This window comes from Arachis hypogaea, chromosome 6 (genome assembly GCF_003086295.3).
Source record: "Arachis hypogaea cultivar Tifrunner chromosome 6, arahy.Tifrunner.gnm2.J5K5, whole genome shotgun sequence".
NCBI lineage: Eukaryota > Viridiplantae > Streptophyta > Magnoliopsida > Fabales > Fabaceae > Arachis > Arachis hypogaea.
The window spans coordinates 79,063,210-79,070,235 of NC_092041.1; positions in this window are offsets into that span (position 1 = coordinate 79,063,210).

Consider the following 7,026-nt stretch of genomic DNA (forward strand, 5'->3'; position numbering starts at 1 on the left):
ATGTTTTCCTCTTCTTTTTCACCCTCACAAACCCTTCCAAGGAGGGGAAACACAAAAAAGGGTTCATGTCCTTCCGGTCTGCCCAGGGTCGGAGGATTTTTGGCTTGTTCGAAGATTCCTACCATGGGTTTAAGGACAAATATTTCAAGGTCCGCCCTGTCAAAGGTCGTCACCCCTTTTGGTTGTCGTTGGAGGGAGTACGGCTCATCCCGACCTATTGGAGTTTCGGGGCAGGGTCCAATACCTTTATTAAGGTAACCTATAATGGCATGTCAACGGTAGATCGGCAGATCGCCGAGGTGTTGATGGCGGTCTTTGGGAAGAATCAAGTGAATCCCCACCTCCTTATGGGTGATCGGGAGTCCGGTCATAATTATATTTGTGAGAAACTTGTACTTTGCCTTTTACCTTTGTGTTTTTGCTGATACTTTGTGGCGATTAACCGATCTTCTTACTTTCCTGCAGTGGAGATGTCTGCGTCGGTGACGGGTCTTCCCAACTTGTTCCAAACTTTCCTCTGCGCCAGCGACGACGAAGGGGATAATGAAAAATCGGCCGCCGAGAAGTCCGCAATTCCCCCGGAGGACAAAACTACTTCCGAGCAAGAAGCCGCGGTTGACGGAACCGGGACCTCGGCCCAAGCTGCCCAGGTCGAGGGTGATAAAACGGTTCACGCTTCTCCTTTCCGCGAGGTGATAGGCACCGGGGGTTCGACGTCTACCCCTGAGGTCGATGATGGTGTGGAGGATGTTCCTAACCCCAAGAGGAAAAGGAAGATGTCCTCCAGTCCCGAGGGGGTCCTTACCGTTATGGAGAGGAATTTTGACGCTGGGAACTTCATAGATTCCCAGCTGATCCCTAGTACTGAGGAGTACTTTCACGAGTCTTCCCTTGCCGGGCAGGCGAGGTGGATGTACCGTACTCTTCTGCGGGGCGCCGTGATAGCCCGGAAGGCTGAGTTTGAGCTGTCCGGGATGGAGTCCCTCCGCAGGAGGTTGGAAGCTAGTGGGAAGGCTAATAATGAGCTGAAAAGTGAAGTCGAGACTCTCCGGGAGCAGTTGACCCAATCAAATGAAAAACTTGACGCCGCCGAGAAGAGGGCCACTGCTGCCGAGAAGAAGACTGCCACTGTTGAGAATAAGTTAAAGGACTCGGTCGCCACGGTTTCTCGTCTTGTCGATCGTGAGATGACTTTGGAGAGCCAGGTCGGCGCAGCGCAGAAACGGGTGGCCGAGATGGAGAAGGAAAAGCAAGCCGTGGAGGCCGAATCAGCAACATGGAAGGCTAAGTACAAAGATATCGTGAAGCAGGGGAAGGGTGCAATTTTGGCGACCGAGGAGGCTCTCAAGGCTCAGGTCAAAGTTATTGCTCCCGAGTTTGATACGTCGGCGATTGGTGTTCTCAAGGTCATTCAAGATGGCAAGGTTGTCGACGCCCCCAAGAAATGAGTCTTCTGTTTAAAGTTTTTGTTTAGCCGTTTCATCTTAGCTTGCGAACAATTTTAACTTTAGCCGTTTTGGCTTGTGAATAGTTTGATTTTAGCCGTTTTATTTTGGCTTGTGAACAATGACCTTTTTAGTCGTTTGCTCGTCTAGTCGTGTTACCGTTTCTATTAACCGTTTTTGGTATATTGTCGTCATTTATATCAACGGCCCATGGCCTTTCGTGTAGTCGTTGCGGCGGCGGTTGACGGGTTCCCGGGGTGATCAGTCCCGGGGACGCGCGTCATCGTTGGTCGTGATGGGATGGTTTATCTGGAGAATTGAGTGATAAAACAGGAGAGAAAATTTGCACAAGTATATCTTATTCGATAAGTCGCTACGAAAAGTTCACAAGTTAAATTTGTAAATTAACTACTTAGCTAGGTTGGGCGGCTTGTCGGGCCCTCCTCTAGGAGTAGAATCTTCTTAGGTTGTCCGCGTTCCATGTTCTCGGGACTTCTTTACCGTCAAGCCTTTCTAGTTTGAATGCTCCTTTCCCCATCACTTTCTTGACTCTATAGGGGCCTTCCCAGTTCGCCGCTAGCTTGCCTTCTCCGGGGGTCGGTAGGCCGATATCATTTCGCCTCAGGACGAGGTCGTTTGGCTCGAATTCCCTCTTGAGTACTTTGGTGTTGTAGCGCAGAGCCATTCTTTGTTTTAGCGCCGTTTCTGTCAAATGGGCCATTTCCCTAGCTTCATCTATCAGGTCCTTTTCTACGGTTTCCTCCACTCCTTTCAAGAGCAACCGCGGGCTTGGTTCCCCGATCTCCACGGGTATTACTACGTCCACCCCGTACGTTAGTCGGAAAGGAGTTTCCTTAGTGGAGGACTGTTCGGTTGTTCGGTAGGACCAGAGAACCGCTACTAGTTCATCGGCCCAAGCACCCTTTTTATTGTCCAACCTCTTTTTTAACCCTGAAAGGATAACCTTGTTGGCAGACTCCACTTGTCCGTTCGTCTGAGGGTGTTCTACCGAAGAGAACCTTTGCCTTATACCCAGGCCGTTGAGAAATTCCGTGAACTTTTTGTCAGTAAACTGCGTGCCGTTGTCCGAGATGACGACTTCCGGTATCCCGAATCGCGTTATCACCTGCCTCCACATGAATTTCCTGCAATTGGACGAGGATATGCTAGCTAGTGGCTCGGCCTCTATCCATTTGGTATAGTAGTCAATTGCAACTATGAGGTATTTGACTTGCCCAGGGCCGACTGGGAAGGGCCCTAAGAGGTCGACTCCCCACTGAGAGAACGGCCGGGAGGTCGTTAGCAAGCTTAACTCAGAGGCCGGCGCCCTGGCAAAGTTGGCGTTCTGTTGGCACTTTACGCATTTTTTGACAAACTCTTTGGAATCCGCCATCATCGACGGCCAGTAGTATCCGGCTCGGATTAGTTTCCTTGCTAGGGCTTTGCCTCCGATGTGGTGCCCACAGCAGCCCTCATGGACTTCCCTAAGGACGTAGCCCGTCTGGTCGGGGTGTAGGCACTTCAGGGGTTGGCTGAGCCCTTTCCTGAACAGCTGTCCTTGAATGACGGCGTATTTGGCCGCTTCTCTCCTTAATTTCGCCGCATCCTTTTCATCACTAGGGAGTTTGCCGTGTTCTAGGAAGTTGGTGATGGGGTCTAGCCATGAAGAACTTAGGGTTGTCATGTGCAGTGCGATTGCTGGTTCTCTTGTCATGCCTTGGATGAGAGACCGGTTCCCTTCCCCTGGCTTTGTGCTGGCCAACTTTGATAGGAGGTCTGCCCGTGTGTTCCTTTCTCTAGGTACGTGATGGACCGTGACCTCTTCGAACTTTTGGCTCAAGCTTTTAACCTTTTCCAAGTACTTCTGTAGCAAGGGGTCTTTGGCCTGATAGCTGCCGTTTACTTGGGAGGTGACGACTTGGGAATCGCTGCATATTTCTAGTCTTCTTGCGCCGACTTCTGCCGCCAGGGTTAAGCCTCCTATAAGGGCTTCATATTCTGCCTGGTTGTTCGAGATGGGGAACTCGAACCTGACCGACTGCTCGTATACAATCCCAATCGGGCTTTCCAGGATGATCCCGGCACCTCCGAAGGTCTGGTTGGAGGCTCCGTCCACAAGGAGCTTCCACCGTGTACCCACCTCTTCGCTTGGATCTCCCGTCACTTCTACTAGAAAATCCGCCATTGCCTGCGCCTTGATGGCTTGCCGGGGTTTGTATCGTATGTCATACTGGGAGAGTTCGATGGACCAAGTCATCATTCTTCCCGCCAGGTCGGGTTTTTGAAGTACTTGCCGGATCCCTTGGTCCGTTCTGACGACAACTTGGTGACTCTGGAAGTATTGCTTTAACCTTCGTGAGGAAGTTAGGAGTGCTAAGGCTAGCTTTTCCAACTTGCTATACATTAATTCTGCCCCTTGCAAGGCCCTGCTTATGAAATAGACTGGCTGTTGAGCTTTTCCGTCCTCCCGTACCAGAACTGCGGCCAGGGCTTCACTCGTTATGGCGAGATATAGGTATAGTGGTTCCCCGTTTTTTGGCTTCCCGAGAACGGGTGGTGCTGCCAAGATTTCCTTGAAGTGCTGAAAGGCTTCTTCACATGCGGGTGTCCACTCGAACGCCATCCCTTTCTTCATGAGGTTAAAAAATGGCAGGGCCTTGGTTGCCGAGGCTCCGAGAAATCGGGATAATGAGGTCAACCGCCCTGCCAACCTCTGGACGTCCTTGATGCAACCCGGGCTCTTCATCTGGAGTATTGCCTGGCATTTCTCCGGGTTAGCTTCTACCCCTCTCTGTGTTATCATAAATCCCAGGAACTTGCCGGCTTCCACGGCGAAGGCGCACTTGAGGGGATTCAGCCTCATACCGTGTTGACGGAGGGAGGCGAATACACTTGCCAGGTCGTTCAAGAGGTCGTCAGGTCGTGTCGTTTTTGCCAGAATGTCGTCCACGTAGACTTCGACTGTTTTCCCTATGAGGTCGTGGAATATCCTGTTCATCAGCCTTTGATATGTTGCCCCCGCATTTTTCAATCCGAATGGCATTACCTTATAGCAGAAAGTTCCTTCTGGCGTTATGAACGCCGTCTTGTCTTCATCAGGACGGTGCATCGGTATCTGATTGTAACCGGAGTAGGCGTCCATGAAACTTAGATACCGATATCCCGCTGCAGCGTCGACGAGTGCATCTATGTTAGGGAGGGGGAAGCAATCTTTGGGGCATGCTTTGTTGAGGTCGGAATAGTCCACGCACATTCTCCACTTGCCGTTGTGTTTTCTCACCAATACCACATTCGAGAGCCATGTCGAGTAGTCTACTTCCCGTATGAAGCCTGCTTCTAGGAGGCTGGCCGTCTGCCTGGCCACCTCCTCTGCTCTTTCTGCCGACATCTTTCTCCTCCGTTGGGCCACTGGGCGTGCCTCCGCCTTGACGGCTAGATGATGTGAGATGATTTTTGGGTCTATGCCCGGCATGTCGGCTGGAGTCCAGGCGAACAGGTCCTTGTTGGCTCTTATCATTTCGATCAAAGGCTCCTTCAACTCATGTGGGAGGTTCTTGTTAACGAATGTGAATTTTTCCACGTCGTCGCCGATTTTAAACTTCTCCAGATCCCCTTTTGGTTCCGGTCTCGACTTGTCGTCCACTCTGGCACCAAGGTCGGCTAGGAACACGCCGGATGCCTCCTTGGACTTCTTTCTAAGGGAGAGGCTGGCGTTGTCACAAGCGACCGCCGTCTCGAGGTCTCCCCTTATGGTCCCTATGGATCCGTCATCGGTAACGAACTTCATGACTAGCAGCTTTGTGTTGATTATGGCTTCGAAATCATTGATTGTTTTTCTTCCTAAGATGATGTTGTAGGCAGTGGAATCTCGGAGGATTACGAACTCCGCCATCGCCGACCTTCGGCCTTGGGCTTGCCCCACCGAGATTGGTAGGGATATTACTCCGTCCGGTTTGATGAAGTGGTCGCCCAACCCAATAACCCCGTGCTGGTGAGTCGTCAGGTCGGCGTCTTTTAGCCCTAGTGCGTCGAACACGTTACGGAACATGATATTTGAATCAGCTCCTGTGTCGACAAGGATTCGTTTGACGAGGCCGGTTCCCACTCTGGCCGTGATGACCATGGGGGGGTTTTCCGGGGCGTCGTTAAACCATTGGTCTTCCGGGCCGAAAGAAATGGAGGGAGGTTTCTTAGAGTTTTGCACCTGCGGGGATGAAATCGTCAGAACCTTAGCGTCTTTCTTGTGTGCCGACCGGGATCTTGGCGCGGCGTTTTTTGCCGTTACCACGTTTATCACAGTGAGGCCGTGATCTCTGTCTTCGGGTTCTTGTCGCCGCTTGGCCAGATGGGCTTTGCCTTCCTCATCTTGATCGCGATAACGTCTTCTCGGCTCCCTGATGAGGTGGGAGAATGCCGCTAGCTTGCCTTCTCTTATTGCTTGTTCTAGTGCGTCCTTCAGGTCAAAACAGTCTTGTGTTTGATGGCCGTAACCCTTATGATAATCACAATAAAGGTTCTTGTTCCCTCCCGTTCGGTCCTTAAGTGGTCGGGGCTTCGGAAGGATTCCCTTCTCAGCTATTTGCTGATAGACTTCCACGATGGGGAGAGCAAGTGGAGTGTAGTTTGTAAATTTCCCGACTCGAGGGAACGGTCTAGGTGCCTTGTTAGTTGCCTCCTCCCTGACTTTTCCTTTTGTTCTTTCCTCATTACCTTGTTGTCGAGCCTGGCTATAACCGGACTGCCGCTTATTGGCAGCCACGACTCGGCTGACTTCCTCGTCGTTTATGTACTCCTTGGCCACCGTCTGGATTTCATGCATTGTCCAAACCGGCTTCGGGGTAAGGTGTTTTCGGAAGTTTTCGTTGAGGAGGCCGTTTGTCAGACAGAGACTGGCCACCGAGTCGGTTAGGCCGTCGATTTCCAGGCATTCGTCGTTGAACCGATCTAAGTACCTCCTGGTCGGCTCTCCTTGTCTCTGGGTTATCCCTAGAAGGTTGATAGGGTGCTTGGCCTTTGCTATCCGCGTTGTAAATTGGGCCAAGAATGCGCGACTGATGTCCGAGAAACTGTAAATGGAACCTTGAGGGAGGCCGTTAAACCATCTGATCGCTGGCCCTGCTAGGGTCACCGGGAAGGCGCGGCATCTTACTTCGTCCCCCACTCCCTCTAGATTCATCCTGGCCTCAAAGGCCGTGAGGTGTTCTAGAGGGTCTTGAGTTCCGTCGTACCTCATGTCCGTTGGTTTGTCGAAGTGTTTCGGCAACCGGACCTCGAGGATGGATCGGTGGAACAGGGTGACGCCCATTATCACAGGTTGTCACGTTCTCTCGTATCTCCCTTCCCCGTCTTCACGACCTCTCGCCGCTCGGCGGGTTGATCTGCCGCGGGAGTAGATGATCGTGTCATTTCGCCTTCTCATTATGGGTGACTCCTCCCGCGTGCTCTCCGCTTCCGTCCGGGATGCGGATGTACGTCGCGGGCGGCTTCTGTGAGAGTCTTCTTCCTCACTCCCGGGAGACGGGGTATAGCTGGGATCGGTAGATCGTCCCTCCCGCTCCCGGTCGACCAGCTGTCGTTCTAG